This window comes from Grus americana, chromosome 16, assembly GCF_028858705.1.
Source record: "Grus americana isolate bGruAme1 chromosome 16, bGruAme1.mat, whole genome shotgun sequence".
In the NCBI taxonomy this organism is placed as follows: Eukaryota; Metazoa; Chordata; class Aves; order Gruiformes; family Gruidae; genus Grus; species Grus americana.
In genome coordinates this window covers 9,903,957-9,928,633 of record NC_072867.1, presented here as the reverse complement: position 1 = coordinate 9,928,633, position 24,677 = coordinate 9,903,957, and the positions used below count along the sequence as shown (strand labels likewise).

Genomic DNA, 24,677 nt, shown 5'->3' with positions numbered 1-24,677 from the left:
GCTAACGCTGCTGGGCAGCAGGACTCCTGACACGGCTGTAATGCAATTTTGCATGTGTTAATTTAATTTCTTGGCTTTGCTTAATATCAGTTATTATTCTGCTGAGATCGTAACCAGGACCGGGTGAAGCTGGTTCAGAGAAAATAGCCAGGCCCATGCCTTTCATTTCCCCTCTCCTCCCAGCTGCTGTGACCTTTGCCCATTACCAGAACCAAAATTGAAATAAGCCTTTTCTTTCTGAGACTCTGCAATACTCAGCTCTGAGTCAAATTCATGGAACAAGGGAACTGATTCAGACGGCCACAAGCAATTGTTTCAGTTCCACCTTAAAGCAGTTCCAGCTCTGTCAGCTCTTTTCTTTCCTCCTTTTAAAACGCAGCTGGGAGCAGCCCAGTAAGAGCCAGTTGACACTGGGGATGGAGGCACTGGGCTGCCCCCAGATCCTTCCAAAGCACCCGCACTCCCGGAGAGTGTTAGGGCAAGCGGCAGCACATATCTCCCACAGCATCCTGCCCACGCAGGGACTCCCTGTTGTGCAGGGGACTGATCCTGTCCATCACCGCCCTGCTAGGAAATCAGCACCACGCTATGGCAAATACCGGGGGGGTGGCTCCTGAGGCACGAGTTGGCCATTTGGAGCAGAGGGAGATCACTTCGTGGTTTTACTGGCTCACAGAAAAGGCAGCAGCTGGTACTTTATCCCTTGGAGAAGTGAAGAAGTGCCACTCGAAGGACTCCACTGTAATTTCTCTCCACTGTAGCACACCTACTGTTAGCCACCACCATCACACTCTGCTTGGACATCGGTGCAACCTGAGCATTTCCTGGATGAAGCCTAATTGCATCGGCGCAAGCATTTTTTCCAATCATCTCGCCATATTTCTGAACCGCAGGTTTGTACTGGTACAGCGACCTTGGTGTAGCTACACCCATGCTCAGTTCTGCGGAGTAGGTAAGCCAAGCCCCTAGGAAAAAGGCTATTATGGGTTCTCTGAGTCACCGTGTGCCTTCTCCAGTTGTACTTAAACCTGATACCGATCCATACTTTTGCTAAAAGCAGAAATTAAGCAGATGAACAAGTGGCTGGGAAGGCACTTTAAAGACTTTTTCATCAAAGGTGATTTCAAAATATTTTCCAACTCAGTATTCTTTACTGTAAATACACCACCCAGGTTTCCAGGGGCCTTTGGGGTAAGAAGATCAGTGTTGTAAGGAAGCATCTCCTCTGCCAAAGTCTGACATCTGAGGAGCTCCTACTTGCAAAATAACACGGGCACCTGTTGTTTGTTTTGGCAATTCTGAAATCGCGGTGTTCCCATAGACTCCACATACACGCACGCACCAGCTCTGGGAGAGCTCTTACTCTTGGTACTGGAATAGATCATGTTATTTAAATAAAAAAATCCTCAAGGTTTCTGAGTGGTTTAGCAAAGATTGCATGGAAAAATTACGGTGCAACTGTTAAATAGTTGAGATTCAGGCCCAGAGGCCAAGAAAGTTGTCTGTTCTTGTCTTCACTGGAAGGAAAGCGTGCTAGCCATGACCGCGGCCGAGCACAGCTGCTGGTAACAGAAGCACTTCTTGACAAGGAAAGGTGGGATTTGCTTTTGGAGCACCCTTTGCCCCCTAGTCCCATGGAATTCTCCCAAGTGACACGGGACCTACCCAGCCCATAGGTGGTTTATGGCCATCTACACATGAGACGCAATTCATCTCCGGGCCATGATGGGCTCAAGCCAGAATGATGATGCAGATTTGGAAATTCAAGGGTGAAGTCAGAAAGCTGAGCAGTCCTGCCCAGCTCTAGTGATGCTGTCAGAGCGCCGGCAGGTACACAGGCTCGGGGAGGCCGAGCAGCCTGCAAAGCCGAGCAGAAAACCCTAATGCAGACAAAGCTCACGCTGACTCTGGAGCACAGGCATAGGATTTCTCATCTTCTTGGCATCTCCCGTGGTTCATAGTCTGAAGCCAGTAGGAGATGCACCCACGCAACCTGCTGGCAAGGCAGATAAAATCCAGGTGCAAACCAAGCTTTACAGCCACCAAGAGCTAGCGCTGGTACGCATGCAGTCAGGCTTGAAGTTGTATTGGTGCAGGATCCTGAATTAGGGGTAGGCATGGGGACTCTCAGCAACACACTAGGGAGGATGGGAAAATGTCTGCAATGAAGCTTTTTTATCCTCTTCCAGAAAAAAAGCAAACCCACGGATGTTAACTGCGGAGTTGTGTGTGAAATAACAACCTGGTACCTTAACGCCCAGCTTCTTGCCTGAAACATGTTTGGTTTCTATAGTGTTTATGCAGAAAAATTTTTCAGACACCCAAGACAGTTGTGATTACTCACCTTAATGTTCAGCATTTATCCATATCTATCTCACGGTAGTTAACATACGCAAGTCAGCCAGGCTTAGCAAATCTTTGCCCTTTTCTACATTATTGATCTGACATTTCCTCTGGAGTATTTCAACTGAGAATTAAATTAACGCCGTATCTACGGACATTACCTAGTTAAAACAGACCAGCTGCATAGACTGGCACACCCTTTGTTTAGTCAATCACAATCTCCCTTTTATTAATTCATGAAACCTTGTTGTTATTTCTTAAAAGTGGAAGATGCCATTAGTAATGCTAATGAAAACTACCAGACTCATTATGCCCAGCGCTCTCCAGACAACCCCGAAAGAGCGCTCTCCATCCTACGGAGGCCTGGCTCTGCAATTCCCAGGCAATAACAACGCGTTGCTTGCTTTTCGTCAGACGTGTTCTCGGGAGAAGATGTGCCTAGCCATTAACTGTGTCGTGACCAGACATACCAGCCCACCGCTGAACTTGGGGCATCTCCAGGGGTCCCCTGCAACAGCCCCTCATTAGCCCTGGCACCAAGGAGAAGACAGCATCAGCGTGAAAGGCATCATCTCAGCTCTTTCCCTCTCTTCCCATGTTCTCTTTTCAAGCTTAAACTATCCATGGTTAAATATTCATTTTCCCTTTTGCTTTTATGTCAGAAACGCCATCGAGGGATCAGCAGGAAAAACAAATCACTTAGAAAAGGCTGTTTGGGCTGAGGAAGAGGCATCCTCAGCATAGACTCAACCACCTTCCCGGATTTACAGGGCTTTCTTTGGTATTTAATAAAGATCACTGTTCTGACAATAAAGAGAAACATCTGCTGCCTTGTAAGTGTCTGGCCTGCTTTAACAGCCTTTACTTTTCCTTCTTAAGAGAACAGTCTGGATTGATTAAGACTCAAGCAAGTATTTTATACTTTGATACATCCCCAGCTTGTTGAAATCTTACCTGAAATCTTAAAAAAAAAAAAAAACCCTACCAAAACAAAATACTACATTAAATGAAAGTCTGGAGGACACATGAAGGCCCAGAGACTTCAAAGAAGCACTTTCAAGACTGAAGACTGGATCTAAAGACCTTTATATTGCTCCAGCCACAGAGGAGGCCTTCAGATGGGGTCTGCACAACCTGCTGCGCTCAGCCTGGGGCTTCACCGGCACAAAGCTCTGCTGCAGCCGAGGGGAGTCCCAGTTTGTACACACACACACGCCTCACGAAGACTAAACCGGGGTAAGATCTCCAGGATTTGGTTCTGGCTGATCCAGCTGAAGAGCAAAGCATCCAAGAGCTGCATGCTGCTGGACAACTTCGAGACATCACGGGAGAAACTGAGGGTGCTCTAACCTCTGCAGAATTGGGTCTTCAGAGTGAAACAAGATGAGATTTCAGTTTGAGGAATGATAGTAAATATAGAATAAAGAAAACAAATCTAAGCTGATGCTTTTTATAACATATGAAACTCCGAACAGGAATCAATGCAGACTGGTTGGCTCCAAGCATATAATACCTGTAGGTAAATAAAAATCCTTATGACACATGTATTGCCCTGGGTTATTCCTCCACAGGATATCTAAAAAGAGATTTTTGCTGTAAGATTTCACTTGCTGCTTTTAAACTCTTTTACTTTTCATCTGCAAAAAGGAAGGCTGCAATAGAAGCTGATAAACGTTAATGTTGGTAAATGCATTGTGCCGGGCAAAGCCATGGAGTATTCAGGCAGATGATGGCTCTCTCAAAGTGTTGCAGCAGTGCAAATGAGTGTGAGCAGATGTCAGGCTTAGGGCACGATGATGCTGGTACACACTCCAGGTTGCTGCTCTGCACCCCACCGCGACTAGTCATGGGGCCAGGGATTAAGCACACGCAGCAAGCGTGTGCAGCCTCTGAACTGTGCTGAGAGAGAGTTCTCATGCTAAAAACTCACCACCTGAATAGCCCTGCTCAGCAAAAAAATCTTCTCTATTTCAGAGATAGGGAAATGACATGCTACACTTCCTTGCACAGCTTAGCTGATGTAGTTTAGGAATAATCCACCTTGCTTCTGCTATCAAATATAGAAAAATCCTTGCCTCTCACTCACTCAAAACTTCCTGCTGTGTCCAAGTGTGTGGTACGGTTTATAATGCGGGCAAAATATGCACTGGGGATTAGGCTGGGACCACTAAACTCTGTGCACTTGTAAGATAAGAGATAGTTAAAGCTCAGGTCTCCAGAGGCAGGAGGCAGACGCTTCCCCCCCACCCCGTGCTGCCCAGCTACAGCCACCTCGGGCCCTCCATGCAGTGAAACCCCAGGCAGACCCACTGCCCACACATCGCCTCCCACCCACCAAAGGCACCGGCCAGGGACTACCCTCACCCAGGCCCTCCGCACCTTGTTTCCCCTGCTGACTGTCCCTGTGTTAATAGGGACATTTAATTAGTTACACACACCCCGTAGTTTAATTGCTGAAATTATGTTATAGGGCTGGAGAAGGACACAAACCCTACAAACCAAAGCCCTGGAAACATCACAACACCTAACCATGATCCACTTCTCTTTGCAAAGAAGAAATCACTCCAGGTCAGCTTCTGCGCAGCCAGTTTATTCAACCAAGACAAGAGAGTTGTTGGAGCAAATAATTGAGGAATAATATGATAAAACACAGTATTAGCAATAACTGCCTTTACCAATGGGTCTTTGAATGAGACATGCTTGCTGTGCTGCACGTGCCCTACTTGCTGTCATTTTCTTGCTCTGAACAGATTTGCTGAAGATTTGAGCCCTAATCTGTGCGATGTAACATTATCCACAGCACTTGTATTTGTATGCTCATCTTCTACGGTTAGGCATAGGCTTCAGCTCCCAGGGGGACTCCCTAACACAATTTGATTGTGTCTGTTCCAAATAACTGTACGCTAGTTTTTACATAGAGAAAAGGTTTGGGGTTTACTTTTTAACAATAATAATAAAAAACCCAACTGATTTTTGGTGCCTGACCCTGATGCTCACCCTGGGTTTCAGAACTGCAAAGCAGCAAAAACCTCCACTGACTTTGCCAAAGCACCTCATCCGGGTGCCCAAAGCAAAGCGCACAAAGTCTCTGGTCACTGCTGTAAAAGCTGCTCCGGGGCGTCCATCCCACAGCCCTTCTCCGGCACGGCTCCGGGAAGCTGGCACAGCACCACGTGAACGGCGAGCCACGCTCTGCAACCTGGCAGGCAGCGCCCTGCTCACATGAGCAGGCTTCGTGATCGGGTCGTACTTCACACACGATTACAGGCACAGGCAAATTACGCTGAGCACAGAGCAGATCCTCAGCTGAGGTAAATCCGGGAGAGCCCACAGAGCCCATTCATACACCAGCCCATGACGAGATGGCTCTGAATCCCTTCGCACTGAAAATGCAAGAAGCCAAGCGCAGACCCCAAACTGTTACCAATTAATGTCAGTTTTTAACATACGCTCAAAATGAAACAGTCCGTGGCAGGACCATTACCCTGAAAGGGAAGAGCACCTGCTACTCTTATGGTCACAGTCTCCCTTTTTCTTTATCTTGGGCTTCTGACTCCTTAATCTGTTGTGGAATGTCATTTAATTAAGCATTTTCAAGGTTCACTCTAGGCCGTGGGATTATGCTGTAAGCAGGCAACGCTGGCCTGAAGTTGCGATAATTAAGGCCACGAAGGACAGCTTGGCACATTGTCTAATCAGGGAGCCAACATAAATATGCCAGAGCTGGTACTAAATATTTCCATGGTAGAAGCATTCAGACTCACTAGATGGTGTTTCCCCTAATCATACAAGGAATAGAGGAATCCAAAAAAATATGCATTTTTCAGTTAAAAAAATTAAAAAGGAAATAAAAGACCTTAGAAACGTTCTCGACACTACAGCACCTGCCCAGGTCTATAGCCTTTTAACAAGGGATTACGGAACAGTAGAATTAGGAAGAGCTGGCCGGCGTACGGCACCGCTGTCTTCTGTGCCCCAGCCCCAGACTTCAACCTTCGGACCGGCAAGCAGTTCTGCAAGGTCGAACCCTCTTGCTAACGGCACCAAGTGCAGTTGTGCTGACCCGAGGGACGTGCCGAGATTCCCGCCAGCGTGCCGCCAGGGCCAGCCGTGCCTGTCCCCACGCGCTCCGCGGCAGCTCGCCTTGACGTCCGCTCAGCTGAAGCGCAGTGTGGGCCAGGGCCGCAGCTGGTGAGCGCCGGCACCTTTCCACCAGCCCCACAGAGCAGCCACTTCCCTCTGGCGCGAGGCGTCACGGCGAGCGGGGCAACAGGCGGCCGAGTCCTTAGAGCACGCGTTGGGTGGCCTGGGGGAAGTAAAAGAAGAAACGGCCTCCCCAGGGTCCAGCTGTGTTCACTTGCCACCTACCTCTGTGCAGCCGTTTACTGCCCATTGATGTCTCTAGGAGGCCCGAGCGCACTCATGGTTCACACGAAGTGAAACACCCTCCTGCTCCCACGCTGCAGATGCAGAGACGTTTCTCATATTCCTGCCTTCACTTCTTACCTTCAGCTCTGGCCGAGTTGCCCAGACTGCTCCCTGGGCATCACCTCTTCTCCTGACTGTTCTCCATTCTCTCCTTCCCACTCCAGTCCTGCGCTCCACACCTTTAGATCATGCAGATTCAGACAGATGCCTGTGGACAAAGACAGAAAACCTCAGCCCATGAGACCAGTGCTCACCTGACAGGTTTCCATGCTGGTGGTACCCAGCGGCCACCCGCCGTCCCGTGGTGATACCCATCCCCTCCCAGCCTAGAGTTCACACACAGGCAACACCTTCAGGCATTTTCCCCTGCTCCCTACTCCTCCCATGGGATGGGAATTTACACCACGTGGTGTTTCTCTTACTGATAATCCTGTCTGCTTTCCCAGTTTGCTTGGGCTTCTTAGGTGCCAACAGAGGTTTGGTTTATCCCTCAACGTGCTTCAACACAGCAGATGGGTACAACCAGCTCAGCTACCTGCTTTAAAGTTTGTATCATGGTTATACTATGAATGCTTATGGAAATTTCTTTGAAAATTAACGAGTGTGACACTGCAGTTTTGGTTTCAAGGGCTTCTATCACTTCCAGTATTGCCAGACATGAGAAGTTCATATAATGCAACAACAGAGTTCAGGGCATTCCAAAGGAAAAGGGGGAACGATGCGTTCATTCCAACCAATGTGAATATGAAAGGAAGAAAAAAGGCTGGTTTTAAAAAAAAAAAAAGATAAATAGGAGAGCGCTGTATATTCTAGACATAATTTCAGGTAATAGTCTGCCCTGGTTGCTAAACTGCAAGTTTTATGGGACAGGGAGAAGCCTGGGTGTCCCCGGATCGTACAGCACCCAGCACAACCGGGGCTTGGGTCTCTCTCAGATGCATCGGCAGGTCGCACAGCTGCCTTTCAAATGGAGACTTGCAGGAGCCAGGTCACTCTCCTCCTTTTATGTGCACCTGAGCAAAACGCAAAACAGACTTGAAATAAGCAATATTCTTTCTCTTTTGTTTTCTGCTGAGCAGGCCAGGGAGCAGATAGCTTCGGGGCTGCGAAAGCAGCGTTTCTTCCCCCAGCACCTCCTCATTAGAAACATCTCCTGAAACACGCTCGGTGTCATATCCATTTAGTGTCAGGTGACAGGCGTTTTCTTCTGTAACATTCCCTTTAACAGTGGCATTATTACTTTTACTTGAGTGCTTTGATTTAAGCCACAGGAGATGTCACAAATTAGTGTTTACAAAACTTAACACGAGGGGGCTGTCAGTACTTGCTTGAAGACCAGGATTTAGACAGTTGAGACCCCTTTGCGGAGGTAGCAGACTAATTGCAGGAGCCAGGGTACAGAAGGATTCCAGACCTAAGTGCCACCTCGAGCAGAAGTTAAATTAATGATGCTCAGAGTGCAGCTCAGAGGCACGCTGGACTGAACTCCCCCTTTTGGTTTTGGGGTTGGTTTTATTTTGATTTTTTTTTTTTTTTTTTTTACACACAGCGTAAAAAGGAATTAAAAGAACAGATAGTCCAGCTCAGCTTGGTAACTACTCCATCTGCTTACAGCAACGTGCATCCTGACACTGCCCGTTAGGTACATGTACACACTTAAACCGTGAGCATGTCTCAGCTAACCTTACTCACAAAATGCCACTAGAATTACATGTTGCAAAGGAACAGATTCCAAGAGGGCTTAAATAAATAAATTGCCTGGTGATTCAAGGAGAAGATACAAATTCTTCCATGATCCAAGAATTCACTGATATTACCTGTTAGTTGGGAGATTTTGTTTTCTATCGGTTAGCCATCCAAGTGGAAGAAATCTATTTTGCATTTGGGAAAGTCTGAACAATATATATAATTGCTATGACTAACAAACAGGAGAAATGCAAATTGTATAAAAGTGTGATATTCAAAATCCTTCAAAGTAGAAGTACAGCAGAGATCCGTCTGCAGAGGAATGCAGAGTATCCCTTAGAAACACGGCTCTCCTAGGAGGCCCTTCAGCAAAGCAAGGTATTCCTGCGTTCACCATTAGTGAACAAAAACATGCCACTGAAACCACGCTAGCATTAATTCCCCAGCCATGAGAAGTTTTATACAAGCACAGACTTCTTTGTCAAATGAACACACCATCTCGGAGCCACCAATGCAGCCGAAGGTCCCATCAGAAATCTCTTCTCCAGCCTTTCATCATGATTCATTGCACCATTCAGTGCAAATCACAAGCTACAAAATTGCATTATCAGTACAGCTCTTTTTAATCAATTCAAGGTACTGATGTTTAAATATCTCCTGCACTAAAAAGCAATTGCTGTTTAGACTTTTTTTTTAAAGAAATCATTATAACATTCTCATAATTGCTTATCTCTCAAAGGAAGATAACGCAGACACAGCTGCTATTTCAAAGGACATTTTGTACACGTAGCTCAGTCACATCTGAAATACAGCAGAGATTCTCTCTAATTCAGGAACCTGTTTATTGCTGACTGCGTTGCGTGACAGCGCCGTGGCCTTAGTTACGCTCACAGCAGAGGTAGTTATACACTGCGATTTGCCTAAGGACTTCTTCCTCTGCTGGGCCCCCGTTCAGCAAAACATTGCAATAGATGCTCGAGATCACGCTCAGGTGATTTACTGAAGAGTGTTGCGCGTCTCCATGCTGGCTTCGGGGAGCTGTTTTCCTCTAGATGTTCCTCCCCTTGTGTGTCGCAGCCAGCCAGCCACGCGGAGCACCTCGTACCTGCCCCACCAGCCACCTCTGCTCTGGGTGGGTGGGTTCAAACCTCGGCATCGCCCCCGCGCTCGCCGTTGGAGCCGCCGGCCCGCCTCTCTAATAGAAAACCTCAGGAAAATATCTGTGTGGTAGATAAGGTCACATAATGCTGCTTGGGGTCAACAGCAATCTCGATCTATCTGGATTTTAAAGAGGAAATATGACCTTGCCTTGAAATTGAATATCTCCCTTGTCCGCAGGTTTGTCAGCACTTCCTTCTGCCTGTAAAAGGGGATGTTGCTTCCCCACCTGACAAAGCGGTGCAGCAAGGCTGCTTCTCTGGGGGTGCTCAAATACAAGCGGCCGGGACCAGGACAGTGCCCCCAGATAAATACGCTGAGTGTTATTATCAGTGGGGTATTGACTCCCCCGTGTTCCCTGAGAGCATCTCTCCTGTATTTGCATCACCCGGGTGCCTGGCCCCATCCTGCCTCTCAGCCCAGCAGGGAGGGGATGGTCTTCCAGGGGTCTGCACCCCTGCGTGCAGCAGCACCCCCACAGCATCCTCCCTCTCCCACCTCCCTGCAGGAGGTGCAGGTTAACTCCATTCAGCACCCTTTGATGCAGCGTTTACTCTAGCGAGTATATTTGGAGGCTCCTGAGATTGCAATTCACATTTCAATCGGTGATTAGGGACCCCAGGAGCCAAGATTACCCACCACTTCGCAAGTGATTCCCTGCCCTTAGTCTGACATGACCCGAAATACAGATGTCCGGCGCCATGGCACACACTCCTCCAGGCAAGGCATGGACCTTGCCTGCATGACCAAACCCTTCCTTCCATCCTTTCCCACAAGCAGGAACAGAGCTAAACACAGTGTCCAAGCACCAGGTTTGGGAACTCCTAAGACGTGATGGACCATCAAGATCATCCATCTTCCATGTAGTACAGGCCATAAGGCTTCCAAAAATTAATGCCAGTGGGAAACCAGAGACATCTCTTAGGAAAACCTACCTCCTGACATTGCTATTGCTAGTACTGGAGAATCCACCAGTGCTATGTTGTTCCGATGGTTAATTAGCTTCACTTTTTAAAATGTGCACCCTTTTTTTTTCCCCTGCTGACAGAAAGATATGTCAACAAATTAGTCAAGCTAATCAGCACCCTGACTCACTACCTAACATCTAAGAATAGGAGAAAGAGATGAAATGCATGGGTAATACAGGTTCTAGAAACCTACAGATAAAAATGCCCTGAAAACTAGGTTAAATTACCAGGAAGATAAAGCACATTAGAAAACAGGAGGGTATGAATCAATAATTTACATTTCAGAACAGTAGAACAGTTACTCAGACATTTACAAGAGCTTTCAAATGCCTGTCTCCCTCATCTCTCTCCAAAACGTGACCCTGACAGCGATCCCCAGCACTTTCCTCAGAACTGAAGTAACTCTTACAACAGCTTGAAAAATTTTGCTCTACAGGAACGTGGCAAGTGAATGGAAGGAGAGAAAATACTGGGGGGAGGAGGGGGTCCAGGATCTCACCTGATTTGAATTGTTACCACCACCACAGTATAGTGATTTCCCACCACTTATAATTTAAATAAACTCCTAATGCAGTTCTACTGCTAAACATTGTACTTAATAGCACAAAGGCTCCCTGACGTCGTTAACACAGCTGGACTGCCAGCTCGGAAATGTCAGCTTTCTTCCCTGCATTGCAAAAGCTCTACTGTTAATTTTGACATCTGGTTTTTAGTGAGATGTATTTCTTGCAGAGCAAATGCACACTGACAAATCTGGGGCCCTCTGTGTATTTTGGTAAATTGCAATCCATTATGAATATATATCTTCCTATAATGAAATGTTAGCTTTGCAGTTGTAATGCAAGCTGTCCAAGTATCTGGTGGGAACATTTAATAACAATAATATTTTGCTGAGGATAACACAGCTACCTCATTTAGGTATTCCTAATACACTCTCCTGGATAAGTTTTTCCCCCTGATATATTAGCAGTTTAATAGTACACAGGTGAAAGCAGCTAGGTGATACTGAGATAAAAACCTGCCCTGGCAGCTCAAAGCCCCTCTGCAGAGGAAGCAGAACATTGACATGTCTGCAGCGGTTCCCACTGGGATCTTGCTGACAGCAAACATCATGGACCAAGCCAGTCCTAAGAGGACGCACAGCTCAATTCCTACACGCTCTGCACCTCAGCGTGGTGCGAGGGCCCAGCCGCATCTCCCGAGGATCTGGGGGCTGCGATGGGTGCATCGAGCGTGCCTCTCCCACAGGGAAGCAAGCGAGGCTGGTGGAAAGCGTTCCCTGCAACTGCTTTCTAGCACTGCAAAGAAAGAGTCCTCGCTCTTTTAGATAATAAACTACCTTTTTTTTCTATCATTCCCATTTAACCCAAAAGATTCCGAGCACAAAATTAGCAGATCCTGATGCAAAGGATCACATCAGTCCCAGAGGGATTTACTGAGCACGTGGGACACACTGGAGCCAGGGATGCCGCAGAACCACTGCACGCCCCACGCAGCGCCGGTGAGCCTGGGCGCTCACTGCAGATCAGGACTGCGCCTTCACACGCCACTGCCAAGCAATTCTGCACCAGCAGCTGAAGCATTGCTTGCAGTCAAGGCAGGCAAATACTCTGGGCTGCATTTAGGCCTGACCTAAACTGAGATCCACTTGCATCAGTTGGGTCACTTTGACTTGGCCCTGGATATGTACTCCAGTGAATCATCTCCAGTCCACAGGACAATTTTCCAAAGGACTTCATGGCAGTCTGGTGGCACGCTCCCTCCCGTTTCAGCGGGGCTGGCTGCGTTCTTCTGACCTAGATGAATATCTGGTGACAGGAACGATCACCAATGCTTTGTCTTACAAGATCACATCGCTAAAGCACAAGTCTCCAGCAAACGAATCAGCACAGAGCTGCCCTCCCCAGCTGGAAATGCTGCTCCGGTCCCCGCCCGAAGGCAGCCCGCAAAGGCAGCGGGTGCCGAAAGTCCCGAGCAAGCATCTGGCCTCCGCCTGCAGCCAGCACGCATGCAGGAGTTCGTCAAGAGCATGACTTTGTGGTGGTACACTTCAGCCCCAGAGCAGAGATGATAAAAAACAGAATCAAGATCCGGATAGCGCACAGACCCAGATACTTAAAATACCGCGCTCAGGCAACGCTGGTCTCGGATGCACACGCACACCAGCCCACGGCCAGGGAGAGGACAGCGGGCCAGGAGAGCACCCCGGAAAGTCCAGCTGACTCAGCTGTTCAAGGTTAGTCAGAAGCTTCCTGAGCACAAGCAAGTTTGCAAAGCAAAAAGCAAGCACCAGCGCGGCAGATCCGGCTCTCGGCGGCAGGCTGGAAACCTGGCTGCCCCCGCTATTTGGCATCACCTTCTGCTGCACTGCAAAGTGACTTAACTTAGCCCGAAACTTCGGGAATATCTGGCTCTACCTGATATCAAGGATTCTGTCGGAAAAAATAAAAAGGAGACAGCAGTCGAGTAAATCATGGCAAGTTATGACAAAAAAAATCTACAGTGAAGCCTGGACACCAGATAAACAGACCAGAGAGATGTTTAGACACAAGCATAGTTTGCAATCCCATTCATTTCACAAGTAATTACATTTCTATTTTAAATTATATAAAACAAAAATAAATTATAGCATCTAGAAAGAGACCCTCAAGAAGCCATTAAAACATTTGATGCCGTTTATAACCAAAAAACCCGCGCATACATAGCAGGGAGAAGGCAACTCAGCAACACAGGGTGCTACCATTGCCTGGGGTTTATGAGCAGGGCTGGTGTGGGGCAGAGGGGAGTTTCCCCAAAGCTCTGCATGCAGACCGTACACAGCAGCCATGCAGAATTTTACGTGACAGGCTGAATGCAAATAAAATCACAGGTCCTCATTTCTTCTAAATTGCTCACCATGTTTTGCCCTAGCACATAAAATTTGGAGACCTATCCAACACATATGGAGACTCCGATATTTAAATCTAGAAAGAATTAGGACCTGGGCTTTTTCATCTCAAATCGGTACCTCGTCCAGCTACTGGAACAGTTAAAAAGCAGTTTGCACCATCTGTTATTACTGTCAAATTTATTATTATACTATTTGGTTGTGTTGTATTTTAAAGGGCTACTTCATAGGAGAGATGCAAAGCTCTCAGTGGAAAGACTTAATTGACATTAGGGATCTGGCTCAGGCCCCGAGCGAGTGGAAGAGAATTAATATTAATTCTTAACTTTCCTATTTGAGTATGACATGCCCCCAGGCTTGCCGCTTGTCTTTGCAGAAGCACTATCTCCTGTTTAGGCATGACAATATTTGTCAAGTGCAACGCTCATTAGTCTGCAGTGTGGTCAGGCTGGCAGTGTATACACACGCCGAAAGATCAGGTGGGGACTAAAGGTCTGCTCTTTGTGGTCAATTATAGCCATCAACATTAATGATGCCACCATGGAGAGCTATGCAGAAAGAAGAGAGAGAAGTGCTTTTCCAAGGTTAGTCTTGACAACGTACCTTGGCTACAAGGAGCTGGCAATGAAAAATGTAGTGTGCACCTTCAGCCTCTGTCTAACCCTCTCTGATTTATTTCAAGAATAGTCTAGTGGCTGCTTTTTTTTTTTTTAATACCTGAATAAAAGACAAGCTTTCTAACCTGAAGTGCATTCTCTTGTATTCTTCAGAATTCACATTGTTGATGGTACTTAAACCTGATGTTTAATCAAAGAGAGAAAAAGCAGCACAGGGGCTGATGACTGTTTCCCATTTCTACCTTGATTTTTGACTCTACATTTTCCCCCAAACCCTAGGATTTCCCAGCAAAGCTGAGATTTTGACTTTATTTGCTTGGACAGAGTTCTTGTCCCAGTTCTTATGTGAACTGGGGAAAACAATAAGGCCTATTTTCCCCCTTGAAAAATTACATGTCTTTTTTTCTTTTTAATTATTATTAAAATGTGGCTATAGGTTTGCAGATCTCAAAAAAGAAGGGTAAAAAGTTCACTTTAATTCTTACAAAAGCAGAAAGACTTGGCAAGATTTCAAAATATTCACCAAAGCGGGGGGAAAAAAAATCACTATTGCAAAAATAATAATATGGATAATCATCTTCAACTGGCAGCATCTCAGTACCATGGGAGAAGGACCACTCACCAGCCCTCTGCTGCCAACCCGTTGCAGGGTAAAAACTCAGTGAAAGCATCACCAATGAAAGCAGAAATAGCACGAGCTTTTGAAATCCTTATATAGTTCCCCAAGCCTGCTGGAGCACTATAAATACAAACGAGGGTGAGACAGCAATAGCACGTCCTGAAACCCCAGTGAAATTTGGCACATGCATAGGTGTCTCAATGAAACCCATCTACAGAGAACCAGGTAAGCATGGATATTCCACATTATAAAAAACCCTGAAAATGCATGGTCCGGAGTTCCCCTAAACAGGAAATTACATAAGCACGTGCTCAATTTTAAGCAGAACTGTTATAAACAAGTACTTAAGTTTAGGACAAGTTTAGTGCTTTGCCGAAGGAGGAATGCTTTGATCAGAGTCATCATTTGTTTAACCTATGACCATTGATTTCAATTTAATTGACATCCATCATCTTTGCCGACGCAGTGTAATAGAGTGCTAATATCGGGGTCCCGGCCATATTCCGTTCATTTAATTGCCTAAACAGAACACTACAAGTAAGGTTATTTATGCACTTGCCCACGGAGCAGACTGCACAGCAAACGGTAGCATTCAATATTTGATGCGTTCTCTCAAAAAGAAAACCACATTTTCTATAAGCGAGGTGTAGCTCAGTCAGTAATTCAAACTCTCAGCATCCATGAAATCCTGCAATCCATTTATGCCTGCTTTGTAGAACTGACGTCTGCTTGGTGGTCTAAAGCCTTTTATTTTTCTCTTTTCCACTCCAGCATGTGCTCTTGTACTTACCAGGGCACTTACAGTATTATTTAGGTTGCTGCCTGCGATATTTTCAAGCTACTAGAAGACAGTTTCTTAGACATTTTCATAATGTTTTGAAATGCTGATGAGGATTTAGCATTAAAATTAATGGCAGCCAGCCGTGGTCTTTCAGATGTGAAAGACTGTGCAGTATTTTCTGGGAAAAAAAGGGGGAGCAGGGGGGGAGAAGAATGGAGATATAAATAGCCAGTCTTGCTTTTCTCCAGGCAGGATCCTTTTAATCATGTAAAATAGATTTTAAAGATTAAAGACTCTAGGCTCTGTTCTGCCTTTGCTCATGTATCACCAATTTTTTGTACGTAATTTGAATGAAAAAGGACACACATGGTGTTTTCATTTGCATTACCCCAAACTGGAATTTCCCCTTGAAGAACATAGCCCCTACCTCCTCTGCAGTGAGGAGAAAACCACCACACCTGGGTGGAACAACACAAAACAAGAGAAAAAATATTCTAAATCATTACCCTACTTCTTTGACCTAGAACCTCGTTTTTCTGAGATTCAATTTAGAGCTATGTCTTATAAGCTGAAAAGGAGACAGAAGAATTACTGGTCCAGCAGCTATATCTATGTATGCATGAGCTGCAGTCCCAGTTTTCACTGAAACATCATCATACTGCACACGGAAAAACCCGCACTAATTGAGACAGGAACATCAGCACTGCTCCAGGGAAAACCTGCTGCACTGGGGGCGAGAGATATCTCTGTCCTGGTCACAAAGCTCAGTGATATCGGGGGCGTTCTGCAAGAACTGCCGAAGGTGGAGGGCAGAGAAGGAAGACCCAGCTCCACAGAGAAGAGGTGAATCAAAGTTCTCCTGCAGGAACAACATCTCCCGACAAAAGCCACTGGGGATGCTGAGAGGACGGAGCAGGCCAAAGAACTAAAAGCCGGGGGCAGAATAGGCTGCCCGTGCCCATCAACAGGCCACTGCCAGAGCTGGAACCAAGAGGCTTCCTCTTTCTGCCACTTGCATGACAAAGCCCATTTTGCCACATCCCTCCCTCTCACCAAGGCACACAACACAACAGGAGCTGCACCTCAGCACAGGTCAGTCTTCATTCTTACATTTACTTTTCTAACGCAAGTTGCAATCAATTCCTCTTGCACAATCACTAAAGCGTCCCTTCTCCACCTCGCACTCCTCAGACTTGCAGCTATAGTCCCACCTGGTTTCCAGTTGTGACTCTCCTGGAGCAGAAGTTCCTCATCTCCTCCATGATTATGGGGCCAACAAAAATCAATGCTGGAATGTATTGATTTTATTATTTGTACTTAGTTGTACTTCTCAAGTGAAGTACAGAACATCTGGATAATTTTCCTTGATTACATTTATAAATACCCAGAGCTTCTTAACTTTGTTCCGTATGCTAAAATATCAATGGCCTCAGCAAAAGAGCACGAAGCCTTCCTTAAAGGACCACCAAAAATCATCAGTGTGAACAAGTATTCTTCCCACTAGATATTCTTTCATATTCATAAGCCAAACAATAGAAAGGAAACAAAGGACACTGTTCATCAGATAAAAAAAATAAATCTTTCTAATGACATTTGGAATTTACCTTGAAATCCTGGCCAAACCTAAGACAGTTTTCTGATGGGCTTCATCTCCACAGGTTTGAAGAGTAGAGTTCTGCATCCCACACAATTATTCCGCCATGCACATGGCCTATGGAAAGAGAGAGATACGTAAGAGCAGAAAAGCATCATTTGAATGTAGGAAGCTGTCTTCATTCTAAGCAGTGCCTTCTTGTAGGGACAGTACGGTTAGAGCAAAAATAAATGCATGCAACTATTACAAGAAAATAAAACACGTCCGTAATTGCAACGAAAGACTTCGTCCTGACAGCCCTGGAAATGAAAGTTCACAAAGCACATATAGCGTGGGAAGCGTCAGCACAAACCTCCCACGTGTGCCTCCACCAGCGTAACCGGGGGATAAGGGCAGAGTGTTCCCAGTCTCTCTGCCTGCTTCTGCCTCTCTTGAAAATGGCCACCAGTGTTTTCGATTAATTCCAGGTGGTTTTGTACCACAGGCACTGATCCACTTGGAGCTGAACCAAAACCGCTCCCCGCGCTGCACAGATAGCACACATACTCCGCTCCCTCCCAGCCTCCAGATCTGTTTCAAGGTCCTGACCCTAGTTTTTAAAGCCCTTAATAGGCGAGGGCCTAATGAACCTTGGAGACTGCTTCTTATTCTACAATCCAAAGCAACAGCTGTGATTGCTCTGGGTGAAACCCTCCTCGCTTCCTGCGTCCAAGCCTCCTGCCACCAAAGTCTCAGCCCTGCCTTTTAACACAAGTAACATCCTCAGACCCTTATCTGCAGTCCTGCCGCAGCCTTCTTCACTACTGCCGCTGCAGCATTCATCAAAAATTAGCACGGGATAAAGAAAAGCTGCCTTTTAGAAAAAGCAAGACATTTCCTCACGTCTTCACAGAAAACAGTCATGGTGAGACCGTGTCCCTAACAGCAAAGGGAGAGGGACGCTTTTTCTTAAGTTATAGAAAAGTAGAGCTGGGAGAGAACTTGAGAGGTCAATCACCCATCCCTGTTGCGCTACAGCAAGGGGAGCTCAGGCACCAGAGCCCTGACGGAGCAGCTCTGTGGTTAGTAGGACCAGTCCACTTGGTGTTGGAGCAGCGCGGCCAGAGTCCTCCCAACGTGACCCCTCCGACCTTCCTTTTGGGTGAGGCCGTGGCAGATGAAAGCAAATGTAGCACTGTTTGTGAGGAATCTTTATGCTCGGTTAGGACCAACTTTAGAACAGATTAGAGGCTGATGACCTGAAACAAACCCAGCTCCTATAGCACTAGCACCTCTCTCCCTGTAGCCTTCCTTCTCTTTGTATCTATCCTCCCTTTGCCTCTGTCCTCACCATCTGCACCGTCCCGTCAGCGTAAGGCACTCGCTCAGCCGGTGCGCTGAGCCATGGCAGGGTGCTTTGCGCAGGTACCTACGCCTTCCAGTAACCCACCAAGCACAGCGTATGCTGAAGCCCTTGTCTTGCCAAGCGACTCATCCCACTGTTCCCAACCTTTGAACTTCGGCTGGTCACATTGGGTCCTTTTAGACAGCATGTTCATCTGCTTTTGTATCCTGCTCTGTTTTGTAAGTGCAGGTTCCTTCAAAAGAATAAGCAGCAATTACTGCAGCCACACCTATACTGGAAATGCCTGTGCACTGATCTGTAGTTCATGCTCACAAAGAAAACAAAAGCTGTAAAGAAATAAGCATCCATTCACTTTGAACTTTGGTATCTGGTCCTTCTCTGCAGCAGGGACCTGATTCTTTGAAGCACTGAGCTGCCATAGCCCCTGAGGGACTTGAGTCTCTTCTCACACATGCAAATATAAATCAGAAGTCACTCTATTGAAGCCAAGTGAATTATGCAGGTGTAACCTCAATGTGACAGAGAGGGCTCATGGATGTCAACAGAGACTGGAACAGGTGCCCTTTCATTTTTCACATGGTGATTTTTCATTTTCAGCCACTTGGTTCGGCAGAGCTACAATAGCACATATACAGCTGTGATGCAATAGGACAGGATGGCTGATATTTAGGAGAAATCACACGCTTAGATCAATGCACACTGCAGGTATTCAGCTGGAACTGAATGTGTTGGAAGCAATGTAAACCCCAGGGGGGCTTGTTCGTTAATCAATAAACACAAGGAATGTATGCCACTGAGTTATTGCTGCAGTGTTAATTGTAGCTATACAGATTTTTTTTTTTTACATTGCTAAAGAAACAGACATCTTCAAGAACTATGGCTTTTACAAAACAGACGTGATATGAAAAAGACATTTCTACTCATTTCTCTCATATGTTTTCAACATTAGGAAAACATATAACCTCATTAGAAGCTCTCAGTGCTGCCTTATGAAGGAGAAAGGGAAGTTTGTAGTGCTTCCAATCCCCCGGTTTACCACAAGTGACATTTAAGCAGTCACCTGGGGAAAAATCCCAATGGGAGCACTGACAAAGCTTACCATTTGAAAAAGGTCAGACCTTCTATTCTTGCTCTGAATAGATGGTGCTGACCTTAAAAACCTCCCAGTCTCAGCCCCCCTCCTCATAAGCATCTGATGGAGCAGCCAGCTAGGGCAATCCTACCCAGGAGGAGATGCAGGGCATCATTGCTCTGCAGAGTTTTCTTATTCCTTGTTCCCCTCTTGACAAATTACAGACAAATCAACTCACATGCGAGCAGGTGCTCAGGAGTATCAGCAGCACAGGCACCCGTGCAGGAGCACCAGGCAGGGCTCAGGCTGCCGTGGGGAAGGGGGTTGCCTCTCGCCAAGGTGACTGTCTTGAAAACAGATGGCAAAAATGCAATAGCATTCAATACCCTAGTGAAGAGGGCATTCTGTGTAAGTGTTTTGGGTTTGCACGGCAAGGTTTTGGTAGCAGGGGAGCTACAAGGGTGTCTTCTGCGAGAAGCTGCTAGAAGCTCCCCCTTTGTCCGACAGAGCCAGTGCCAGCCGGCTCCAAGACGGCCCCGCCGCCAGCCAAGGCCGAGCCCATCAGTGATAGTGGTAGCGCCTCTGGGATAAGAGTTAAGAAGGGGAAAAAAAACCAAAAAACATAGTGGCAGCTTTCGCAGCCAGAGAGGGGAGTGAGAAGATGTAAGAAACTCTGCAGACACCAAGGTCAGTGCAGATGGAGGGGGAGGAGGAGCTCCAGACACCAGAGCAAAGATCCCCCTGCAGCCTGTGGTGAAGGCCATGGTGAAGCAGGCTGTCCCCCTGCAGCCCATGGAGGAAGGATGACGGGGTGTAGAGATTCCACCTGCAGCCCGTGGAGGACCCCACACTGGAGCAGGTGGAGGCACCTGAAGGAGGCTGTGGCCCGTGGGAAGCCCACGCTGGAGCAGGCTCCTGGCAGGACCGGTAGACCCGTGGGGAGACCAGCTTTGGTGGGCACCTGGCCTCCAGCCAGGGTCAACCCACCACAGCAAGTGTGACAGAAAAAGGGGGATTCGCAAAGACTAGCTTTAACCAAGGCAACTCAGAGCAGGAATTGCCATTTAACAGCTCTGATTCAGCCTCTGGAAGAGCCTCCCAGACACAGACACTACAAAAACTAGTCTTATTCAGCTGAAGTTAGCTTTGTGAGACCCCTCCTCACTCATTCTCTCATGTAGAGAAACAAAGGGCAGGCAGATGGAGAAATAATATTTTCCACCCTGCAGATGGAAACTGAACCTCTGGTATGACCTTGAGCACAAGGTCAGGCAAGGATCTCACAGCAGAAGTCAAACCCAGATTCATGAGGTTCTAATTCAGGGCCTTAATCGTGAGTTCACCCTTCCTCCTGACGTGATCCTTTTAGTCTGAACCTGTAAGCATTCAGTGCTACACATGCAAACTCCGTAACTTCACCGGGGATCGCCACCCACACAGCAGGCTGTCAAGTAAAGCACCACACCACACCAGGTAGCTGGATGCGAATGTAGCTCTCGCTCCCCCTCATCAGTTCAACTATCAGAGGCTGATCCTCCACATGGGTCTCAGAAGAGTAGACTTCCGACTGAGTCATCCCGTGGGATGAAGCAGGACAGCCCACAGCGGTAATCCCAAATGCTGCAGTATGCTAGAAAATCAGTCCCTAACTGCTGCAGTCACGAAAATACAATAAACATGCCCTATGATTCCATTTTTAGTCGCTTTTCAATGCAGCGCTGCAGTTTGTCAGTCTTTCTTGTCCCAGCTGGAATAGATGAATTGCTGATGCTTTTTAGGACCATTGGCAGATGAGCACAATAGAAACATCGCTCAGATATTGATGACTAATGCACACAGAACATTTCCAAAAACTGTGTTGCCATCGCAGCTAAACAAAGTGTACTAAATTAACATTCACATGGAAGGAGAGGAGCTCATTTCCACATATTCAGCATTTAAATGAACCTATGGCACCACTGCAAAACCCAGCTGAAACCAAAAACTGGCCATGGTTCTCCTGAAAGTTTCATAGACCTCCATAACCCTAACTCAGGTTTCAGGTTGGCAGCAAAGCCTGGAAGATCTCACAGCGTTTGGGATTTCATTATAGAAATTTCTAGCAACTACTAGGAGAGCTTCTCTTAGGTCTCAGACCTACAGGTCTCTAGATATCGTCCTCACTTTAATTATCATCGCCTCGCTATAAAAGTAACATGTATTACTTGTAAGGCACAGTCCGGCACGTTTCAAAGCTCACAGAAGTCTTTTACCAGCTCAAATGGATAAGGTCAGCTTCTTCATGGGAAAGCTCCTACACTCTTTTCCTTTAGGACTGGAAGTAATCTGCTTGAGTACGGCACGAGCCAGGGCTAACCTGCAGAGGTAGGAAATCCTTGCAATGGCTGAAAACGGCCCTGCCAAAAGAATGGAAAGCACAGAAAAAAATAACCTAATTTAGATTGGACAAAACCCAACCACCAGCACATCTAACAGCAAGACAATGGAGCTAACAGACTAATAAAATAAAAGGAAGAGCCCTCTGTCTGGAGCAGGATTAAGTAGATGACTCACGAAGTAGTTCTGCTGCTGTCATCTCTGACTAAACCTTGTACCGAAGTCCAGATACAAAATGATCTGACTCGATGGGGAGTTAGAGCAGTCAGAGGGAGTCAGCACTCCCAACGCAAGTTCCCAGCTCTTCCAGTCATTTGAGTACTCCTACGCAAGTGATCCATCCACTTGTAAAATAAGCAAAACCCAAAATTCTTTCCTGCCTTGTGCACTCTTAAACTTCCTATTATGACAATAACAAAACTTATAAATGCCAAAGCACAACACAGACCATTTCGAGTCTGAGATACAGTGCTGCTTGTTTTGTAGCTGACCTGAGTGTCGAAACATCTGCTGCTTAGCCACTTTGTGAGGAGTGATGTTTTAATGCACTTAGAAATTGTCTTGAATACTTTTTCCTAAACCCCTATTCAGGTTATAGTTTGTTCTTCTGATACAAATAGACAGAGATCTCAGCATCTCTGGCTGTGTACTTAACGATATTAAACACCATCGCCCTTTGAGCACCTTTTTGTAAGGATTTCAATCATCTTTACTCAGGTAAAACTTATATTGACTCACAGTGTACTTTTTGCAATGTCATTAAACAATTAAGAACCCTAGATACTGACTTGTACTTCATAGATAAATACCTATCATTCTTCTTCAAACAGGAGTATCACCTTCATGCTCCTGGCTATCACAACTGCCGAAATCCAAACAGGGCGGATGTATTTTAACGACCCAGCCTGACACACACTGTTTGAAACCTCCCTTCTACAGGCTAAACCCATATTCATGAAATTGGGGGGGGGGGGGCGCAGGGGGGGGGCATGGGGGGAGAAAGAGGAGACAGGAAATGTTCTTGAAAATAGGAGAATAACGGAATGTTTTTATACATTTCATGGATTTCTGTTTCATTAGATTAGGGAGCAGTGCCTTTAATGTAACTAACATGTGGCAACCACAGGGTAACCACAGTGAGTAAATCTGTCCCACAGAGGAAGCTAAAATGCAGCAGGGTTTGCTTCAACTGCTAGGAAAGAATCAAAAAACCTTTTCAGTACTGGTTGCAAATGGGGGTGGAGGGGAGGAGAACTGAGAGTACACTAATAGTGACAGCTGAGAACAGAAATATCTCAGCATTTGTGGGTGGGGGAATCAAACAGGTCTCAGCATCCTGTCAATGCTCATGCTCCAGACTGGTTCTTGTTGAAAAAAGCAAAGCAATAGATCTGATAGTCTTCCACTTCAGGGAAATGCTTGAGGTGGTCTTAAACGAGATAAATATAATTAATAAGAGTGGTTAATCATAACATGTTTGGAGATGCACGCATTTATGTGCAAAACCCATGCAAGCTAGAGGCTTGTGTGGCTCAAATTACCCTATTGTTGGGAGGTCACAGTTGGTTTCACTGCTCTCCTTCAATATTCCCATCAGGACTGCAGCTCCACTGCTTTGTTCCCCAGACAGCCCAGCATTTAACAGATGTCCAAAGGAAATCACAATCATTTGGTAGGTTTGGGGAATAGAAGCTAGATGGAAAAATCACAGTCTAATAAAACAATCAAAAAAAGTACCAGCACATTACGGGCCATTTCAGAATAAATTAGGGTATCTTAAATCTCTACACAACAGTTTGTATTTTAAATGAAAAGACTGCATGTCATTGACTTTCCCCTGAGTAATCTAAGTGACAGGGCTCTCTGAGGTGCAGTAATAGGATGTAAGTGAAGAATTGGGTATTATTTTACCCGTGCTGTGATAATCTGAATGCATCACTGCCCAGCATCATAAACAGTGAAGTGAGAAGTATGAACAGCACTTTCAAAAACCCCTGTGCATTTGGGGATTGTAGGAGGGGGCGGGGGACCAGGTCTCCAGTGCGAGGGAATGTAAACATTTAAAGCAGAAACAACATAATATTGTTTAAAATCTAAAGAGGAGGAAAACTATAAAAGCTTGCTTTTCACCTCTCCAAGAGGGGAAAAAAAGCAAGGCAGAAGTAATGTCAAGAAATAACACTGCAATCAGGGAGTGCAGTTCTTAATAATCAGCAGTATTTTAAAGATCTTCTTGAAGTTTTGCACCGAGACACTATAATTAAGGAAAGAAATCAAGGCTTACCAGTTACTGTCTGTCTGGAGCAGGGAGGGAGCCGATACCACAGGATCTCTGGAATAGGGAGGGAGCCGATACTACAGGATCTCTTCCATGGAGTAATGCACACTGCAGAAGTATCAGGAAAAGAAAAAAGTAAAAAAGCCATTACAGACAACGACAGCCACCCCTTAGGGCACACACTGTTTTCCTTCTCTTTTCCAGCCAGAAGGGTTTTCCTTCCTCTCCTTCTCACCCAGAAGCGAGCCCTGGGGCACAGGCCCCTTCCCCGCCACCTCTGCCCAGCATCCTGCCGCCCCGCATGGGGAGAGGGCTGCTCAAGACAATGCATAGAAGAGGCTTCATATTTAAGTTATATCAGGAAGGGGAAACCAAGCCTTTATGCTGCTCACAGACTGGGGTGAACAATGCAACCAGCTGAGAGCAGGATTATTTAAAGGAAGAGTCAGCTCAGTTCTGCATTGTGCCTGAACTAATGAGGACAAATAAATTATTTTTAAAGCATGAAGACAGAGAAAAGGATCA

The 24,677-nt window shown here is 46.3% G+C and overlaps 1 long non-coding RNA gene across 1 annotated transcript; it reads right to left on the bottom strand.

Annotated features, from left to right (window-relative positions):
* Window positions 1-6,863: 6,863 nt before the first annotated feature.
* On the bottom strand, window positions 6,864-21,837 carry LOC129213802 (uncharacterized). Its single transcript, XR_008579536.1, has 3 exons — window positions 21,751-21,837; window positions 17,092-17,198; window positions 6,864-6,979 (listed from the first exon to the last, which is right to left on the bottom strand). It is a non-coding gene; the product is annotated as an uncharacterized LOC129213802 (long non-coding RNA).
* Between the last annotated feature and the right edge of the window lie 2,840 nt (window positions 21,838-24,677).